We start from the raw sequence: 22,195 nt of genomic DNA on the forward strand, positions 1-22,195 counted from the left end.
AGTGACGCAGTGATGTCACACACACTTACCTTGGGCCTGCACAAGCGTCAAGCCTGTACGAGAAACAACGCATTTGCTTGGAATGTTTGGTGTCATGTTAGTGTTGGAAACATAGAAACGTAGAAAAATAGAAAATAGGTGCAGGAGTAGAGGCCATTCGGCCCTTCGAGCCTGCACCGCCATTCAATATGATCATGGCTGATCATCCAACTCAGTATCCTGTACCTGCCTTCTCTCCATACACCCTGATCCCTTTAACCACAAGGGCCACATCTAACTCCCTCTTAAATATAGCCAATGAACTGGCCTCAACTGCCTTCTGTGGCAGAGAATTCCACAGATTCACCACTCTCTGTGTGAAAAAAATGTTCCCATCTCGGTCCTAAAAGATATCCTTAAACTGTGACCTCTTGTTCTGGACTTCCCCAACATCGGGAACAATCTTCCTGCATCTAGCCTGTCCAACCCCTTAAGAATTTTGTACGTTTCTATAAGATCCCCCCCCTCAATCTTCTAAATTCTAGCCAGTACAAGCCGGGGCAGAGAAGGGGCAGAGGGGGGAGGGAGGAGGGGTGGGGTTGGGGAAGAGCAGTGGAAGATGATTTTGGCCAGGACCTGCTGGAGAGAGACAGCACCCAGGAACAGGGTACTGATTTTGGATGGTCAGCCATGATCATATTGAATGGAGGTGCTGACTCGAAGGGCCAAATGGCCTCCTCCTGCACCTATTTTCTATGTTTCTACACGGTTTTGCCAAATGCCTCAAGCTGCTTTGCAAGAACATTATAAAACAAAGATATGTAACACATGCTGAGATACCGAGACAAGTGAGGGAGCTCAGTCAAAGATAGTATAAACGTGTCATAGAGAAAGAGGGGCAAGAGGTGGGCGGCACAGTGGCTCAGCGGTAGAATCGCTTCCTTGCAGAGCCAGAGTCCCAGGTTCTATCCTGACTACAGGTGCTGTCTGTATGGAGTTTGCATGTTTTCTCTCTGACCGTGTGGGTTTTCTCCGGGTGCTCTGGTTTCCTCCCACATTCCAATGACGTACAGGTCTGTAGGTTAATTGGCTTCGGTAAAATTGGTAAAATTTGGTAAAATTGTAAATTGCCCCTAGTGTGTAGGATAGTGTTGATGTACGGGGATCGCTGGGAGAAACGACTGGAAGAAGATATTAAAAGCTCGGATTTTAAAGTCGTATCTTTAATTCCTATTATTTCTCTCCTCTACTCAGAAAATCCTTCCAGGTATCAGCATTAATTTTATTGCACCCACACTTTCTGTTGCACCATGCTAGCTCCAGCATAATGTCAAGCACCAAGCAGAAGCCACTGCTGCAGGTGGATAGAATCACACTCTTGGAGGTGACCCACTCATCGCAGAACTCAGCCTCTGACCTGCTCCGGGATCCATGGGATTCACGATCCTTCTTGTCGGCGGTGGCAGTGGTAGTGGAGGCAGGAAACCAGTGGCAGGAAAACAACCTCCCGCGCCCTGGATAGAAACATAGAAAATAGGCGCAGGAGTTGGTCATTCGGCCCTTCGAGCCTGCACCGCCATTCAATATGATCATGGCTGATCATCCAACTCAGTATCCTGTACCTGCCTTCTCTCCATACCCCCTGATCCCTTTAGCCACAAGGGCCACATCTAACTCCCTCTTAAATATAGCCAATGAACTGCAAGGCCAGCCGCGGGAGGCTTGCCGGTGCATGGAGTTGGAGGCGGAGTTGATGCTCTTGGAGCAGCCTCTTGGATTAGGATACCCGCAATATGGCCGTGCGAGGCGGGGGATGAAGGCTTCTGTGTGGGCTGCTGGAGGTCCCGCGGCAGCCTGGGGCTCGAGTGGATCCCACGCTGCTCCAAGAGGCTGTGCCCAGTGGATCGGTTGCAGCCTGCAGTGGCATGAGGCGGTGGAGGATACCAACAAAATCACCTGGCCAGGCCGACCCTGCAACTCCAACCCAGTGTTGTTGCCAGGACAACGGGCCTTCATGGCCAAGTTAAAGTCTGCATTTCTAACAACTATGGACTTGCATCATACAAAATGGTACCAGAAATGTAGAACACGTGTAGTAATCTACTGTTCCTATGCTCTTGGAGCTAGGTATGATTGTGCCTATGTATAGTAAGATTTTTAATGAACTGTCTGCAAAGAGGAAATGTCTCTGTACCTCGGTACATGTGACAATAAAGTGACATTGAGTCATTGAACCATTGGACATTGACAATGGAGGCTGTGCAAGGGAATGCAGTCATGTTCCGGGTCTGGGATAATCACCTCCTGGAATCTGTAATGAAGGATGTCACCTTGAAAAGAACAATAGGATTGAGCAAAGTCAGTATGGATTTTTGTAAAAAACAACGGGGGCAAGGAGACGGCGTATGCTGGAATGTGGAGCAAAGAGCAAACTGCTGGAGGAACTCTGTGAGTCAGGAAACATCTGTGGAGGCAAAGGGATAATCAATGTTTTGGGTTTCATGTTTTACTGATCTGCTGGAGGTATAGGCCGACAAAAATGCTGGAGAAACTCAGCGGGTGAGGCAGCATCTATGGAGCGAAGGAATAGGTGACGTTTCGGGTCGAGACCCTTCTTCGGACTTCAGACTTGCTGGAGTCACAGAAGCATAAATCATACAGCACAGAAACAGACCATTTGGCCCAACTCATCCGCACTGACCAAGATGCCCATCTAAGCTAGTCCCATTTGCCTGCATTTGAACCATAACCCTCTAAACCTCTCCTATCCATTTACTTGTCCTAATATCTTAAATGTTGTTATTGTGTCTATCTCATCCACTACTTCTGGCAGCTTGTTACATATACCTGTATGTGCCACTCTTTGTATGAGCCATTTGCCCTTTGGGCTCCTATTAAATTGTTTGTCTACCACCTTAAAGCTTTGGCCTCCAGTTCTTGATTCCCCAATCCTGAAAAAGACTCTGTGCATTCACCCTACATGACCCTCATGACTTTTACATTTCTACAAGATCGCCCGTCCATGTATTATACTCCTATGTGTAAAGTCCTAGTCTGCCAAACCTCTCCCTGTGAGTAAGTCTCATAAGTCCTGGCAACATGGCACTGGCCTAAGTTGAATGGTTCAATGATTCTTTATTATCACATGTACCAAGGCACAGTGAAATACGTTTTTTGCATTCAGCTTAGCAAGACTATCACCATGCACAAGCACAATCAGAAGAGCCCAATGAGTCTATATGCAAGAGTCTCCATTTTTACACCATTTTACATTCCCAGCAGCAGCAGCTGGCCACACTGGGTTGATGGGAAAGTTCTGCTCTGAAGGGTCCTGGGGTGATAGGAGGGGCACTGCTGTAAGGAAGCACGAGGCTGCTTGGGGGTGTCAAGGGAGCACCCAGGCTGATGGAAGGGTAGTGCTGAGGGAGGGGTTAGGTAGTGGCTGGGGTGCCCAGGCTGACAGAGGGCAGTGGTGATGAGCCACTGTTCCAACTCGAGATTAGCTGACACTTGTCGAACGGCAACCAAACAGCTTTAACTGTTGCTGTTTGTGGGAGTTTCATTTGCAGAGAGTCGATTGGCACATTTCCTGCACTCCAACAGCAATAGCTGCACATCTAAAAGCACCTCACGTGGGGAGTGCCTACTTGGTGTTTACTGAAGTCACAAAAGATGCAAAATAATGCAAGTCTCTCTGTTTATTGAGTTATAAGGATTTTGACTGAAGGCAGGATCCAGTTTCAGTTTTCACGCTGTTGCAGATTGACCCTCTAAACACATTGGTGGAATATTGACACTACTCTCTGCAAATTCTGAGAACCCCCCCTGTGGTATTGAAGACTTATGCTATGCATCCTGTTTACTTGTCAGAATGAAAAACCCATTTAATCTTGGTACGATGTTAAAAGGTACTAATAAATGTGGCCGATAGGTGACCCCAGGTCATGATATGGCACAGAAAAATCTTATCTGTGGAAAATAAACTGCCAATAAGCCTCCGCCCCACACACCGCAAGCTCTGGAGAGAACAAGCACTGGTTTACCAAAGGAAAGAGCGGCCTCCACAACCAATCAAAATCCTGCCAGAGATTTGACCTTTTACCCAGGGACTTTTGTGTAAATCTAACTGAAAGAGATGGTTGTAGAAACAAGGAACTGCTTTACAAAATAAAAAAGACACAAAGTGCTGGAGTGACTCATCTCAGCGGGTCAGGTAGCTTCTCTGTCACCTATCCATGTTCTCCGTGTCCCACCTGGTTCTGTCCAAAGAAGGGTCTCACCTATCAATGTTCTCCATGTCCCCCCTGGTTTACTCAAGCACTGTCATTTCTTCAAAGAGATGGTTGCCTTTAATGTGAGTTTGTTTTGAAACTTTGTGAATAACCCAGTCTGTTTACCATTACAGTTGACTTCCATGTTCAGATGAATAAAAGACAACTTTATTCAAAGGTACAAAGCTCTTTTGGGGAAAGGATAGGTGGGATGTTGGTGTGTCCCCATCTGGGGTGGTGTAGTGACTTACAGTGTCAGAGACCATGGTTTGATCCTGACTACGGGTGCTGTCTGTATGGAGTTTGTACACGGTTCTTCCCGTGACCTGCGTGGGCTTTCTCCGAGATCTTCGGTTTTCCCCCGCACTCCAAAGTGGTACAGGTTTGTAGGTTAATTAGCTTGGTATAATTGTACAATGTAATATTGTGGTGTGTGTAGGGTAGTGTCGCTGGTCAGTGCGGACTCAGTGGGCCGAAGGGCCTGTTTCCATGCTGTATCTCTAAACTAAACTATCTGGAACCGTGGAGTCACAGCCTGAAAGCAAGGTGGTGCTGGAGGCAGGTACGTTATTGGGGTTTGCAGGAAATGCAGGAAATGCAGGAAATGCAGGAAATGCAGGAAATGCAGGAAATGGTCTGGATCAGGTGTAGACAGATGCAGTTAGTTTACTGTGGGACAGTTAATGTTCAGCACGGACAGTCATTGTGGGTCGAAGGACCTGTTCCTGTGCTGTACTTTCCTGTGTTCTATGTTCTAAGGAGCCAGTCATTCAGGTCTGAAATGAGACCAAGTTTCTTCACCCAGCGGGTGATAAATCTTTGGAAATCTTTCTGTGGGAGGCCTGCTGGATACATTCAAGAAACAGGTGCATAGAATTTTGTATATCAAGGATGTCAGTGGTATAGGGCGAGTGCAGGAAAGCGACGCTGAGTTAGTGAAACTATTGGCCAAGCTGGGAGATGCTCAGTTTGGTCCAGCTGAAGCCAGGGTCAGGATCAGGACCATGGTTCAGCCTCATTCCAATGTCCAGGGTCTTGAGCTTGCAGGGGGCTCACACCAACAATGTACAAACTCTGCCCAGGATCCCCGTGGGGAAAGTGATTGTGTCACCTGCTCAGGAACAACCTTTCCCCAGCAACAGGCCCGAGGTCAGAGCTTGTTATAAAAACATTGCATGTCGGAGTTTGATTGATTAATGCCTGTTCCCATGAATCGTGAATGTGAGGAGACTTCGAAGAAATAAACTTCTCAGAGATAATCAATTTTGTTTGAATTAAAGTTCTACCCAGGACAACCGTCTCCCAGAACCCACCCCCCTCCACACCTCCACACAACCCACCCCCCTCCACACCTCCACGGGACCCTGGACACCTAACCTATGAACTGACCCCCTCCTCCCACCTCCACTCCAGGAACCCACCCCCTCCACACCTCCACTTCAGGAACCCACCATAATCCACACCTCCACAAACCCACCCCCCCCCAGCATTGACACAACCACCCCCCTCCACACCTCCACAGGACCCTGGATACTCTGTTATTGTCCTAATGCTTTGGCTATGAACTGACCCTCCAGTGTGTTCCTCCCACCCATCTCTGGTCTCCAGGTTTCCTTTCCTGCACCCCTGTGTGTGGCCTGACATTATGTGTGGTTTGTTCTCACTTCAGTGCACCGACCATAATGGAATGTAGAAAGGGGGGGGGGGGGGGGGTTGTATGGGGGGGGGGGAGGCAAAAATGAATGGCGGGGTGGTCCTGTGGCAGCTGGCAGCATTGACGAAGAAAGTTGTGCTGTATGCGGAGACTGTTGGGGTGAAGAGAGTGAAGGCCAAGACTATTCTATTGTGTGTGTGTGTGCGTGTGTGTGTGAATGGCGTGTGCGTGTGCCTGTGTGTGTGTGTGTGTGCGTGCGTGTCCTGGAGTGTCATCTCGCCAACTGATGTGGTGTGTGAAAACCTGAGGGTGGGGGGGGAGGATGTGTGGTGTAGTGTAGTGTAGTATAGTATAGGGGAGGTGGGAGAGTTCAGACAAGAAAGAGTCGAGGTGTGAGGAGATGAGTTAAGTGGGGTAAGAGCAGGAAAAAGCAATGGGTCTACAAGGACAGCCTGGAGTTGGGGCACTATCAGCTTGTAAGCTGTGGAGGGGATTTACGATGGTGTGGGAGATGATGGCCCGGTGTGGTCATGGTCCACTGGTAGATATTAGGAGGTGTCTAAGAGTTGCCGTCTCTTTCTACAAAGTAGACTGCCGGGGAAGGGATGAGGAGAAGGGATCGAGAGGCAATGGAGAAGGATGGGGCTAGGGCAGGGGAAGGGGAGGAGAGGAGACAATTGGAGACAAGTAATGACCTGGAGTGAAGGCTGACGTTTTTTTGTGAGTTTGGATAATATTTCAATACAATTTCAGGATAATTCAGCGAACAAAGGAGACCAATCAGCCCATATCTGCTGTGCTAGCCACTCACAAGACTCCTGGCCTTCTGCCACATCCCTGAGAGCTTTTTTCCCTTCACACTTTTGCCTGGTTCTCTGTTGACTCTTCCCCCCCACCCCCCCACTCCCTACCCAACATTGCAGAGCCCAGACCACAGGGAGCTGTTTCAGCAAAAGGAAATAAATGTTTTAATGGTGCTTCTGTTAGGCTACTCTCTGAGATGTTGGGTAATGAATGCTATTTATTCTACAGGCAGGTTATTTAAAACACGATCTGTTCTTCTGATACACACTCTTACGACAGGATTATCCTGTCCTTGTGGTTAACCATCGAGAATTCTCAGTGTACTCTTGGAGACAATTGCTGGAAATCGAATCTGTGTTGTAACTGTCCTAAAAATAAACCTGCCAGGCGGTGCTGGATGAGAGAGGAGCTGTGGAAACGCTGACCACTGGCCCGCTCCATGAGAACGCACGGTGTGTGAGTGAGAGTGCGTGTGTTTGCTCTGAGCACTGATTCACGCTCTTTTTATACCAGCTCCCAAAATATTCACCTCCTGATTGGGCAGGAAGCAAGGCTGCGCGCATGCACAGGTCCAATTACACGGTGCAAGTTTCCCCCTGACCGACAACATGTTTCCTGTTGATAGGACATAGTGAAACAGCGAGTGCGAATGGGCATTGGGGGGGGGAGGGGGGGCAAGGTGCCAAACTTACTGCCGATCCCCTGTGACCTCTCCGAAACCCAGGCAGTTGGCAGCTGAGGTTTCTTGTTCGAGAGCCAACGAGATGACATAGAGCACACAGTGGAAGTACATTACTCAGAGCTGCCTGTTTGACTAAACTTGGCCTCCAGCTCCCAGCCGCAATTGCTGATGACCAATTCCACAACTGGTGACTTGTGCTGGAGAATCTGAGCAACAACCAACAGTCAGCTTGTGTGTGTGGCAAACCTTCGAGATCCATTCAATCACATGGCCAGGTTGACTCTAAATCAAGCACACCTCTGTAGAACCTTGATGGCGGTGGGGTAGGGAGAACACAGTGATGTCTGGTCCAGGATATTGGTGAACGGTCTTTGTCAAACAAAGTGCGTCATGCCTGATATTTGCAGGCAACTTCCAGTCTGATATATCCTGGTTAGATAGGATCAGATAGGATCAACCCAATAGGATGAATCCCAATTGGCCAGAAGTTATCCAAACAGATAAATCATAGTCAGCTAGATGCAGTCATATGGTAGATCCACACAGGTAGATCCAATAACGTAGACATAGGCGGAACAATCCTTGTAAGCCAGATGTCGCTAGATAGATTGAGTCAGGTAGAGATGCCACTCAGACCAATCCAGTCAAGTGGATTCAGTCAATAGATCCAGACCATCAGATTCCAATTAGGAATCTCACTTGGGTTTCAGTCCAGTTGATCCAGTTGTATGAAGTGAGGCCAGCAGATTTCAGTTTGCTAAAGACCAGATAGACTGAGTGCCAGAGGACAGGTGGGCAGGTCTACATCAGATCCCCATCAGGTAGATCCCTGTTCTACATATTGCTGAAATGTCAATAGCCACAGCTTCTCAGCCCAGTGTGTGTGTGTATGTGTGCTTGCATGCCTTAGGCCGTTCAGCCATTCAGTCTGATTTATTTTGGCTGATTTATTTTTCCCTCTCAACCCCATTTTCCTGCCTTCACCCTGTAATCTTTGACATGAGTTTTGTGACACATTTTGTTTATATGTTCATGTTGACATGTGCATGAATATGTGTTCACGTGTGAGATGTACGTGCTTGCAGGCGGGTAGGCTGTGTGGGGTGGGGTCTGTATGTACACGTGGGTCTGCCTGCAGTCAGATCTTATTTCGCAGCATTGAAATGCATCATTTTCTAAATTTAAATACAAAGTTCAAAGTACAAGAAGTTTCAATTGTGTTACAGTTAATGCCAAACACAGGTGTGTTTATTTATTGTTGGATTTTTGATGGACTTGCTTGGAAAAGTTTGCAAGTTACATTACTTTGTAAAGAAAGTCAAAGCCTGGAAACTCTGCAGCTCGAGTGTTGCGTTAAATGGCGACAAGAACAAGTTCACAAGTTCACGTTATAGTAGAATTAAGCCATGTGGCCATTGTATCTACCCTGCCATTCAATCATGGCTGATCTCTGCCTCCTAATCCCCTTTTCCTGCCTTCTCCCCATAATCATTGACACCCGTTTTAATCAAGAATTTGTCTATCTCTGCCTTAAAAATGCCCACTGACATGGCCCCCACAGCCCTCTGTGGCAATGAGTTCCACAGATTAACTACCCTCTGACTAAAGAAGTTCCTCCTCACCTCCTTTCTAAAAGAGCGCCCAACGACAACGACAGCTCTTGTTTGATGTTGTCTCTTCAAACTCCATAGGCATTCACATTTTTGCCCAACCAGTTGTTGGACCTTGACAAAAGCCTTGCCGCAATCCATGTAGACTCTGCAACATACACTGGCCTCCTCCACCCTCCTTCTTTCCTCTTCATAGAATTTGAATGTTACCCGGAACAAAACCAATTTGAAAATAAATCCAGTCTGAAGAAGGGTCTCGACCCGAAACGTCACCCATTCCTTCTCTCCAGAGATTCTGCCTGTCCCGCTGAGTTAATCCAGCATTTTGTGTCTGTCTCCAATTTAACTATGTTCCTCTGAGTTAAGACGTATAGCATCCCTCAGAATTGATGCCTGCAATTTGCCCACAATCGGGGATGAACTAACAGGGCATAATGAGGGTCTAACATTACACGTCTTTCAATCCTTCGGCGACACTCCTACCATCAGAGAGGATAAGAACATTTCCATCTGAACATCTGCCATTTCTTCCCTTGATTCTTTTAACGTGCATTTCATGTGGGCAAAATGATTTATCCATTTTCATAAAATTAAATCCCTTAATATATTAACTACATCCAATATCTCACCTTGTACTCCATCATGTAACCAGGACCCTTTCTTGTGAAGAAAGCCACACATTACTCATCGAGATCCTTACCTCCACACCCACTACCTTTCTTGTCTTTATCATTCCAACATTTTCTTCACTTTTTATTTTAGAGACATAGTGATATAGCACTGAAACAGGCCCTTCAGCCCATATCGTCCATGTCGAAATAGATGCCTCAACGTAGCTGGATCCATTTGTCCGCACATTTAACCCAGATCTCTAAACCTTTCTTATCCGTGTACCTGTCCAAATATTTATTATGATTTATAAATTTCCATACATAAAACACCTTTGGCTATTCCTTCAATTTTCTTGTCATATTTTTATGCTCTCTCACTCTCTCTCTCTGTCTTTTTAATTTCACTCCTATATTTTCTACACTATTCCATGTTGTATGCTGCCTGAAACTCTCAGTGTTGGATATGGGACTCCCATTATTACCTCACCAAGCCCTCCATGCACAGTGTCATCCAAGTAGATCTAGCAGTAGCAACTACTTTCTTTGCCTAACCCAAACCTCTTGAATCTCCTTGAATGCCACTCGTCCCATTGAGATTGAATTGCCATTGTTGACGATATCGGGCACTTCTGCTCAGTCATTTTTCAAATGAACCTTTCCACAGCTTGAACATATTGTCCTGTTGCCGGGGCATTATGAACAATACAGTAGGCCTTGCAGAAAGAATGAATGGCCACAGCAAGCACTCTAATTGCCAAGACATAGAAGGCCATGGATCCAAATGCTTTTAATTAATGTAAAGGACATAGAACAGTACAGTGCAGGAACAGGCCCTTCAACCCAGAATGTCAGTGCCAAACAAATCTTCTCCGCCTGCATGTGCACTATACGCTTCCATTCCTTGCCTATCCATGGGCCTATTTAAAAGCCTCTAGAACACTTTCTCGTATCTGCCTCCACCACCATCCTTGGCAGCAAGTTCTGGGCAACCAGCATTCTCCGTGTACAAACTCTTACCTCACACATCTCTTTACAAAGATAATATTGGATGGTTGGTGTGGACATAGTGGACCAAAGGGCCTGTGTCTGTGCTCTCTGACACGGACACTGGAATGGTCATCACCCATTGACTCTGCCGTGACAGGGGCAGCAGAGGAACAAGAGGGGTGTGTGGGAGACGTGGCCAGGAGGTCGGGACAGGAGGCGTATGTGGGAGACGTGGCCAGGAGATGGGGAGATTTAGGGATTGAGCAGCCATTATCTGGGGTGGGATTGGGATCTGGAGTGTTGGGCCAAACAGCGGCAGAGAGGGAGGGGGAATGGCTGATGGGTGGTGCTTTGGGGAGGTGTGTGTATGGTTTTGATCAGATTAGGGTGTGAAGGTTGTGATGTTGAACAGGACAGACAGGTAGGGAGCGACGGAGAGACAGGACCTTACAGGAGGCACTCCAGCAGGAGAAGACAAGTGCCTGCCTTCAGTTGTCAGCCATCTGATTAGATTTGTGGTTGTCTGCCTTCCTTCTACTGTGAAGGCCGTTTTACTCGCCCTTCAGAAACTAGGTGTAAAGGTATAAACATGTTGCTTGGCTGCACCCTACACATCCACTGCCTCTGACAGTTGCACACTACCACAGCCACATCTCGAAAAGGTGATGCCATCAGGTTCCTCTCGAGTCCCACACCACAATGCCTTTGGAATATATCATTGGTCCCTCACCATCACCGGGTCTCCGTCCCAGAATTCGCTCCCATTCCTCACCTTGGGACCTCCGTCACCAGAAGGAGTGGTTCAAGAAGGCAGCTTGCCCCCACTTTCTCAATGGCCATGAGGGATGGGCAGTAAATGCTGGGTCTACCAGAGTTGGATGCCAAGATCCCATCAGTGAATTTTAGAAACAGGTTGGCACTGGATGTCAGATATCATCGGCATTTCCCCTGAAATCTGGCCCAGGTGTAATTGGGAACGTTGACGGTGGCAGAATTCCTGCTGGATCTGGGAAGGGCTCACAAAGCAGGACATGGAGATGAGGCTAATGCCTCAGATTCAGATTCAGATTCAGATTTAATTTTAATTGTCATTGTCAGTGTACAGTACAGAGACAACAAAATACATTTAGCATCTCCCTTGAAGAGCGACATAGCAAACGATTTGAATAAAAAAATAATAAGTGTCCGGGGTGGGGGGGGGGGGGGGGGGGGGGGGGGGGGGGGGGGGGGTGATTGGCAGTCACCGAGGTACGTTGTTTAGTAGAGTGACAGCCACCGGAAAGAAGCTGTTCCTTGACCTGCTGGTTCGGCAACGGAGAGACCTGTAGCGCCTCCCGGATGGTAGGAGGGTAAACAGTCCATGGTTGGGGTGAGAGCAGTCCTTGGCGATGCTGAGCGCCCTCCGCAGACAGCGCTTGCTTTGGACAGACTCAATGGAGGGGAGCGTGGAACCGGTGATGCGTTGGGCAATTTTCACCACCCTCTGGGCTCCATGCTGGGTGGGGTTTGGTTGGGACAGTCCCCCTCACTCCCAGTGTGGGAGAGCGAGTGAGACAAGCAGTTATGTCCTGCACTGAGGTCACTTCATCAGAACTGACTGTGGGTACAAATTACTTCAGAAAATGACATCAGGTTACGTCGCCTCGAGGTCTAATTTGGATGAGGAGGTTGGTTGCCCGCTGATTCATTCTGAAACTACCAAAAAAAAATGAACGTTACTGCGAATAAACAAGCGTCACAGAATGAAGGTTTAACGGTTCAGTGGACTATGGTGACTATTTTATTGTAGCTGCAATGTTCAGCCTTAGATCTGTGGGTCGAACAATTGCCTCTGAGTCAGACGAGCCACTCCAGGGATCTGAACACCATCTCCAGGTTGACTGTCCAGTGAACTCCTCCAGGTAGACACAAAGTGCTGGAGTAACTCAGCGGGTCTGGCAGCATCTCCGGAGAAAAAGGAGAGGTGACGTTCTGGGCCAGGACCCTTCTTCAGACTGGAATTAAGGGGTGGGGAGAGAGGAATGTGAAGAGCTGGAGGAGAGAATATTAAATAATGGAGGAAGCCTTAAACAGATGACTGCAAGTGACATCACGCCGCTCTTTACGTGGAACTACGACTAATGTCTCGGAACCTTAGACCAACACTGAAAAATGATCTTATTGTTGTTTGCAGGAACTGTTATATTTGACACCATTGACGTGCAAATGAGACTCGGGGAGTAAAATTTGTTTGGTTAAAAACAAAAGTTCTTCATCAGCTGTAGGAAGGAGATGCAGATACTGGTTTAAACCGAAGATAGACACAAAAAGCTGGAGTAAATCATCTCTGGAGGGAAAGAATGGGTGACGTTTCGGGTCGAGACCCTCCTTCAGTATTCCAAAGAGCTTGACAGCTAATGAAGAAGACAGACACAAAGAGCTGGGGTAACTCTGAAGAAGGGTCTCGACCCAAAACGTCACCCTTTCCTTCCCTCCAGATGCTGTCTGTCCCGCTGAGTTACTCCAGCTTTTATTGTCTATCTTCTTCATTAGCTGTCAAGCATCTTTGGAATTCGTTGAAAATATAGGGCATGGAACACATGACAATGCAGCACAGTAACAGGCCCTTTGGCCCACACTATCCCTGCCGAACATGATGCCAAGTTAAACTAACCTCCCCTCCATTCCCTGCAGATCCATGTGCTTTCTCAAAAAAAACTTCCACTTAGAGAAGCCACTGTACATTCTCTGCCGGGGCTGGGGTGGAAGCAGATTTGATAGTTGCTATCACCACCACCCCTGGCAGACACACAGTGTACAGGGTGCTCTCTAAGTGGAAGTTATTTTACATCATGCACAGAATACATTGAGGCATAAATTGGGCATTGTTTCCCAGACCTTCTACAAACTCCACAGATTCACTGGAACTCCAGTTGTTTGAACCAGTATGTGCAACATGCACAGAGAGGGCTGCGCAGGCCAGGGGGTTGTGGGATGGGTGGAGGGAGAAGGTTGTTCCTCCAGCACTGACCCACTGTCCTACCGCAGAAGTCTCATAGATTGCTGAAGAACCTGGAGAGTTTCCCAGTTGTGGGTAACATGGTGGCTGAGGACGGCAAGCTGGGTAGGAGCGAGACACTGATCAGGACTCCTGAGTTCATGTTCATTAGGTTGTAGTAAAGGGGCTTCTCATGGTGCCGTTGGTTTAAGCACACGCCAGCTCCTGGCACACATATGTACCAAGGTCTGTGTGCCACCCCTCTCCCACCCCCATCCCCTACCCAGTAAGGAAGCTGCCGTTCCAGGTGTCCCAAGCCGCTGAGAGGGCTCTCCCGACGCCGGAGCACCATCACCGGAGAGAGCCTGAAACTGCGGAGGCCTCAATAGGCCCGACTATGGGTGGACAAGGGGATGGGGACTGGAATTTGTGCCTTCCCTCACAGTGGGAGCCATTGTGGAGGGATGTTTTTATATTCATTGTTAAATTCTTTAATGTTGTGTCTTATCTTTATTTGTGTGCTGCAATGGCAAGTCAAATTTCACTACACCAGTTGGTGTATGTGATACTAAATGTCCTTTATATCCTTTGTGGACACAGCTCCTAAAGCCATGCACTGGCAAGGGCCCCTTCTCCAGGGTGTTGACCCTTTTAAATCCTTCCTCTCAAATGATATCCACTCAACACAGATGGAAATGATTCCACTATTTAAACTCCTGCTCTCCTGTGGCACAACTTGGGTAAAACTTCTTAGTTTTAGTTTAGTTTCCAGATAAAGCACGGAAACAAGCCCTACGGCCCAACCAGTCCATGCAGACCATCGATCACCCTTTCACATTAGTTCTATGTTTTCCCACTATCTCATCCACACCCTCCACACTCGGGGCAATTGACACATACCTACAAACCTGCATGTCTTTGGGATGTGGGAGGAAGCCACAGCACCCGGAGGAATCCCACAGGGAGAACGTGCAAACTCCACACAGACAGCACCAGAGGTCAGGATGAAACCCAGGTCTCCGGTGCATGTGCGTGTGTGTCCTTGTGCATAGGTGTGTGCATGTGCATGTGTATATTTATGTGCAAGTGTATGTGTGTGTCTGAGTACGTGCTTGCGTGCATGTGTGAGTGAGTAAATGAGAGGGCTGTGCGAATGACCCTGGGTTAGTTTTTGTGCTTGCATGCAAGGTATGAAATCATTTTGATAACAGTTGCTTTGGGGAAGCTGGCCCACATGTATTGACAATTAAGACTTTATCGTTCATTTGTATTACAATAGCAAAGTCATTATGAGGATTGCCCTCGATACTGATAAGCACCTTTCCCGATTATTACAATACTGTATTTGCAGAATGATTCAATCCCCTTGAACACATATTTAATGTTGAAATTTCTATGAAATTCTGGAGTATTATGTAGGAATGTTTGGACAGCATATCATTGTTAGTCACGGCTACCTGCTTTACCCATGGATGGTGGGCGAGTACATATCTCATTCCGATTAACTATGAAATAGATAATTTTACTCACGGTTTGTCTCCTCTTGGTGGCAAGATAGATAAATGAATACTTCATTGTTACGTGTACAGTGAAGGTAGTGAAATGTTTTATTCACAGTAGAGAGCATGCTGACCGGTTGCATCGTGGCTTGGTTCGGCAACTTGAGCGCCCAGGTGCGGAAAAGACTACAAAAAGTAGTAAACACTGCCCAGTCCATTATCGGCTCTGACCTCCCTACTATCGAGGGGATTTACTGCAGTCGCTGCCTCAAAATGGCTGGCAGCATCATCAAGGATCCACACCATCCTGGCCACACACTCATCTCCCTGCTACCTTCAGGTAGAAGGTACAGGAGCCTGAAGACTGCAACGTCCAGGTTCAGGAACAGCTACTTCCCCACAGCCATCAGGCTATTAAACTCAACTCAAACAAAACTCTGAACATTAATAGCCCATCATCTGTTTATTTGCACTTTATCTGTTTTATTTATTCATGTGTGCATATATTTATATAATGGTATATGGACACACTGATCTGTTCTGCATTCATGCCTTCTATATTCTGTTGTGCTGAAGCAAAGCAAGAATTTAATTGTCCTATCTGGGACACATGACAATAAACTCTGTTGAATCTTGAATCTTGTACACAAAAGAGTCGCCACAAAGCACCAACAAAGTTACAAATGTACTCTTAAATATTGTTGGTCCTATCTTCCCCCCGCACCACCCCACCCCTTCTCCTATGGGTCCCAATGGTTCCCCCATTGTTCTTGGCGGCCCCCCCCACGCCGGGTCCCCATTGTCCTTAGCGACGTGGCCTGTCCAGCTCGGCCCCCAGGGACTCGGGCCTCGATGTTCCACGTCCCTCCTAGTTTATGACAGCGTGGTTCTCACCAATGCCGGTGGCTCGGGCTCGAGTTTGGAGTCCGTGGTGTGCGAGCAGGGCATACCAGTCCTACTGGTAAGGACCTCCGTCATCGATCCTCGGTCCGCGGCGGATGTTCTCCGTCACGGATCCGTGGCGTTGGCGAGCCGGGCCTGCTTGCCGGGTCCTTCCCGGTGCCGCTCCGCTCTGCCCCGTCACGAGCAGGACTGGCGGGATTAGTTTTAACATTTTAACATCACATAAATCCACTCCACACCAAATTAAGGCAGACAATTACAAGGAATTGTGGAGCGTGTGGGAACAGCTCCTCCAAGACCAGAGAATTGTGGACGCAGCCCAGACCATCACTCAAACAACCTTCCTCCCATTGATTCACGCTGCCTCAGTAAGGCCACCAGCATTATCAAGGACAAGTCTCACCGCGGTCTTTTCCCCTCTCCCAACAGGCAAGAGGTACAGAAATGTGAAAATGTTTACCTTCAGATTCAGGGACAGTTTCTTCCCAGCTGTTATCAGGCCACTGAACTATCCTGTCAACAACTAGAGAATGGCCCTGATCTATCATCTACCTCAATGGAGACCCTTGGACTATCTGATGGGACTTTACTGAACTTTATCTTGCACTGAAAGTTATTTCCTTTATCATGTATCTGTACATTGTGAATGACGTGATTGTAATCATGTATAGTCTTTCCGCTGACTGATTAGCATGCAAAAACAGCTTTTCATTGTACTATGGTACACCTGACAATAAACTAAACTAAACTAAAATGAAGGAAACTGAAGTTCCGGGATAGTCTGGGGCAATATCCTCCAATAAGATGAAATAACTAGTGACCAACGTCCCAGGGCTACACTAGTGACTACTGATGTGCTTCAGGATTCGGTGCTGGGCCCGTCACTTTTTGTCATCTATATCAATGATTTGGATGGGAGCATGTGCGGCAAGAATAGCAAGTTTGCTGATGATACAAAAGTGGGTGGTTTTGCAGATAGTGAAGATGGTTGTGAAAAATTGCAGCAGGATCTTGATCGATTGGCCAGGTGGGCTGAGGAATGGTTGACGGAATTTAATGCAGAGAAATATGAGGTGTTGCATTTTGTGAAGTCTAACATGGGGTGGACCTACACAGTGAATGGTAGGTCTCTGGGTACCATTGTAGAGCAGAGGGGTCTAGGCTTGCGGGTGCAGGTAGATTGGGTGGTCGAAAAGGCTTTTGACACATTGGCCTTCAACAGCCAGAGTAATGAGTATAGAAGATAGACACAAAAAGCTGGAGTATCTCAGCGGGACAGGCAGCATCTCTGGAGAGAAGGAATGGATGCCGTTTCGGGTCGAGTCCCTTCTTCAGATTGGTTAGGGATAAGGGAAACAAGAGATATTAATGGTGATGTGGAGAAATAGTAACGATGATAATAGCAAAAAAGTAACGATGATAAAGGAAACAGGCCATTGTAAGCTGTATGTTGGGTGAAAATGAGAAGCTAGTATGACTTGGGTGGTGAAGGGATAGAGAGAGAGATAGGGAATGCCAGGGGCTACCTGAAGTGAGAGAAATCAATATTCATACCTCTGCTGCCCATATGCTGCCCAAGTGAAATATGAGATGCTGTTCCTCCAATTTGCGTTTAGCCTCACTCTGACAATGGAGGTGACCGAGGACAGAAAGGTCTGTGTAGGAATGGGAAGGAGAATTAAAGTGTCCGGCAACCGGGAGATCAGGTTGAGCGAAGGTGTTCTGCAAAACGATTGCCCAATCTGCGTTTGGTCTCGCCGATATATAAGAGTACACATCTTGAACAATGGATACAGTAGATGAAATTGGAGGAGGTGCAAGTGAACCTCTGTCTAACCTGAAAGGACTGGTGGGGTCCCTGGACAGGGTCGAGGGAGGAGGTTTAGCAGCAGGTGTTGCGTCTTCTGCGGTTGCAGGGGAAGGTACCTGGGGAGGGGGTGGTTTGGGTGGGAAGGGGTGAGTTAACCAGGGAGTTGCGGAGGAAAGGGGGGGATGTCAGGGGACAAGGGTGGGGATGGGGTCAAGGAGGGAGGACAAAGGTCGTGAAGACACGGTGGGGGTGGGGGGGGGGGGGGGGGGAGGGGGGGGCCGAGGACAAAGGTCGAGGCGGGGGGATCTGGTGGGGGGGGGGGGGGGGGGGGGGGGGGGGGGGGATGGTGGATGTTCAGAGAGGGGGGGGGGGGGTGAGGACTATTGTATGGCTGGGCTGTGGTACAGGTAACCTGGTTAAAAGAGGGGGAAGAGGAAGACCAATCACTGCTGAGGTTCCCTGTAGGAGGGTGGGAGCATTAGCCCCCAGCAGAGTCAGGCCACTTGCTGTCAGAATCTGCATCGTGGTGGTTGTGGGTCTGGTGCTGAGCCTGGAACTAAGGTGCGGTGGTGGCTCTGGCCTGCTGGTGGGTGGTGAAGAGTCGAGGGTCGGCAGAATCATTGGTGGAGGCCTGTGGGGGGATGGGGGGGGGGGGGGGCTGGAGGAGAGATATGGGTCAGTGGCAGCAGCATCGGTGGCCCTGGGGAGATAATGAAGATCAGCGAAACAGCATAGAAGTTGGGTGGTCATGTTGCAATTGCATAAGATGTTGGTGAGGCCGCATTTAGAGTATTGTGTTCAGTTCTGGGCAACATGTTATAGGAAAAATGTTGTCAGGCTGGAAAGGGTACAGAGAAGAATTAAAAGGATGTTGCCGGAATGTAGAGGGACTGAGCTACAGGGAGAGGTTGAGTAGGTTGGGACTCGATTGAGGGTATATCAAATCATGAGAGGAATAGATCGGATAGATGACCAGAGTCTCTTACCCAGAGAAGGTGAATCAAGGACCAGAGGACATATAGGTTAAAAGTGTAGGGGAAAATATTTAATAGGAATCTGAGGAGTAACCTTTTCACACAAAGGGTGGTGGATGTATGGAACAAGCTACCAGAGGAGGTAGTTGAGGCTGGAACTATCCCAACGTTTAAGAAACAGTTAGACAGGTTTAGACATGGATAGGACAGGTTTGGAGGGATATGGCCCAAATGCAGGCAGGTGGGACGAGTGTAGCTGGGACATGTAGGCTTGGCCAATTCAAGTAATCACCAAGAAGTGGGAATGTTTTTTCAGGAAGAAAATAAAATTCATTCATAATCTAATAAAGAACAGAGTGCAAGGCTCTTATATTCTTTGTGTTGTTCATCATATATACATTTAATGTTGTCTACTCATCACAGTAGATTGGCACATTTTTTTGTACATGACACTGTGGGTACATGACATGACTCATGAGTCTTCCTGGGGAGATCCACCCTCCCATTATATGAGAGGGTTCCACACCAGACCTTGCCCCTCACTGTCCAAGGACCTAGACTGTGGTCCATTCCCCCAGAGCCTATGCATTGGCTGCACCAAGCTTGAATGCATCTCTCAGCACGTACTCCTGCAACCCAGAATTGTTCATTGAGTTGAACGACTAACAGGTTTTGGGCAGACCAATGAGCATCTTTTACCGAGTTGATTGTCTTCCAGCATTTGATGTTTGTCTCTGATTGTGTCCTAGGGTACTCCTTGCACTCACTGGATGGACTGAGAGTACTATGCCCCACTGAGGCCCAGTCCAGACAGGCCTAGAACAATCTGCACTATGATGGCCTGGAGGAGCTTCTAGCAAAAGATCTTTGACCTGAAATGTGTTAACTCCACAGATGCTGCCTGACCTGGTGATTGTTTCCAGCACCTTGTCTTTATCTCAGACCTCCACTCCAGCATCTACATTTTGCTTTGGCATTGGTCTACATTCACAGACTGGGCATAGACTACCTGCTCCAGAGAGCCCATGGCGAACCTACTGAACGTTGCACCAAAGGCTAATTGTGGGCAATATGCAATGTTTAAGCATGTTCAGGTACCTAAGGCCGTACAAACAGGGACAACAGCAAATCATAAAACAGTGAATTGGTCGGGGAGGATTTGTGAAGCCAAGACAATATTTTTCAAAGTCATTTCAGATTGTGGCTGTTGCTGCAAAACCAACAATGAATGTCCATTCCTTGAGAAGAAGGTGGCAGAAGCCTCCTTAAACCTTCATCAGAAGGTTTCCTACAGTGCTGTTGAGAAGGATGTTCCAGGATTTAGACTCATTGATGGTGAAAGGTCAGCAGTATTATTCCACGGCAGGATGTTACGCAGTTTGGAGGGGAACCTGTATGTGGTGGTGTTCACATACACCTCAGGTTTTTGTCCTTCTTAGTGGGAGAGGTGATGGGTTAGTTACCGTATATATACCCCTTATGATGTTTTCCATTTCTATGAGATCACCGCTCAGTCTCCTACACACCACAGGATAAAGTCCTCGATTGCCTGACAAGGTCTGGAGATGAGTTGCCCTGACTGGTAAAGATGGCAAGGATTGCGAGCCAACCTCCAGTGGTCTTCCACCTTGGGCTACAACTCGGTTGTGGCTAAGCAGTGCCACAGCCCAAAGCCAAAACCTGTTCCACAGAGCCAGCTGGGCCAAAGTGCCGCACAGCCCACTCCCTGCTTCTGTATCATATGTTCTTACGTCCACTGGGTCTGTGAAGAAATTTGCCTGTGACTGTGCCCCGAGTATATACGTGAAACTCTAACACAGAGTGCAGATCTGAATGAACGATGTAATTGTATGTTTTTGTATATTATGTTGGCATGACAACTAGGTGCTGCCGGCGATGATGTAAGGAGAGCAAACAGCTCATAAAGCTGAGCCGATGCTTATGAAGAGCACAGACAGAGCCTGGGGGTATTGGGCACGTCAGTGCTGTGATTCACTAGGGGCCTCCTGACCCTAGTGGACAGGTTGTTAATCCAGTTGGCCACTCCTTGAGCCTGATTTATGTGTCTTACATAGAAACATAGAAACATAGAAAGTCGGCGCAGGATTAGGCCATTTGGCCCTTTGTGCCAGCACACCATTGAATATGATCATGGCTTATCATCCAAAATCAGTACCCCATTCATGCTTTCTCCCCATATCCTTGATTCCTAGTCTTGGTGAACTAGGTCCTGGATGACAAGGTCAGTTTACCAGGCTAAAGAGATTAGACCTCTGATAGACACAAAATGCTGGAGTAACTCGTCGGGTCAGGCAGCTTCTCTGGGGAAAAAGGAAAAGGTGACATTTCGGGTCGAGACCGTTGGTCTGAAGAAGGGGCTCTACCAAAACGTCACCTATTCCTTTTCTCCAGAGATGCCGCTTGACCCGCTGAGTTTTTGACTCCAGCATTTTGTGTCTATCTTTGGTGTAAACCAGCATCAGCAGTTCCTTCCTGCACTAGCTATTAGCCCCCTGTTCATTGGAATTTGGAGATTGAAGGGGGATCATTGAAAGATGTAAGAGCACGAGAGGGCGTGAGAGGATAAACATTGAACTATTTCCACTGAGGGGAAATCTTAAATCAAGGGACAAGATCAGAGGGTGGACTTTTAAAACTGAACTGTGTCGGCATGTCTCAGAATAGTGGCGAATCTGGAATTCTCTACCCCGAAGGATTATAGTAGAGGCTGGATCACTTGGTGGGAGGGGGAGAGGGGCGTTAAAGAGGAGGTGGGGTCATTTTTGGAAGATCAGGGAATTGAGGGCTCTGGGGAGCTGGCACAGAAGAGTTGAGACCTTTGGCCGATCAGCCATGATCATGTTGAACGGTGGGACAGCTGGTAGAACTGCAGCCTCGCAGCATCAGAGACCTGGTACAGTACAGAAATAGGCCCTTCGGCCCACCCATTCCATACCGACCAACGATCATCATCTCACGATGGTTCTATGTTATCCCACTTTCTCTTCCTCCACACGAGGGATAATTGGCATCATCACAATTAACCTCCAAACCCACAGGAAACCACAGCACCTGGAGGAAACCCAAGCGGTCATGGAGAGAAAGTGAAACTCCACACAGATAGCAACCAATGTCAGGATCAAGCCCGGGTCTCTGGTGCTGTGAGGCAGCAGCTTTACTGTGCCTCCCTCTTTAATATTCAACACTGGTCTTCCATGCTGCCCATGCCCATGCTGCCTGATACCATGTTCCAAGAAAGAGACGGGGGGGTGGTGGCATGTCCCAACCTCCTGCTCAGTCTCCTATTTTGATCTGCGGTTGGATGACCCGTTTAAGCCGCCCCTGTGTAAAGTGTCTGCCACCAGCCTGCAGCTGCCTTGGCTCAGTGGAAGCACTTTGCCCTGTGAATCTGAAGGGTGTGGGTTGATATCTCC

This window comes from Leucoraja erinacea, chromosome 29, assembly GCF_028641065.1.
Source record: "Leucoraja erinacea ecotype New England chromosome 29, Leri_hhj_1, whole genome shotgun sequence".
Taxonomy (NCBI): domain Eukaryota; kingdom Metazoa; phylum Chordata; class Chondrichthyes; order Rajiformes; family Rajidae; genus Leucoraja; species Leucoraja erinaceus.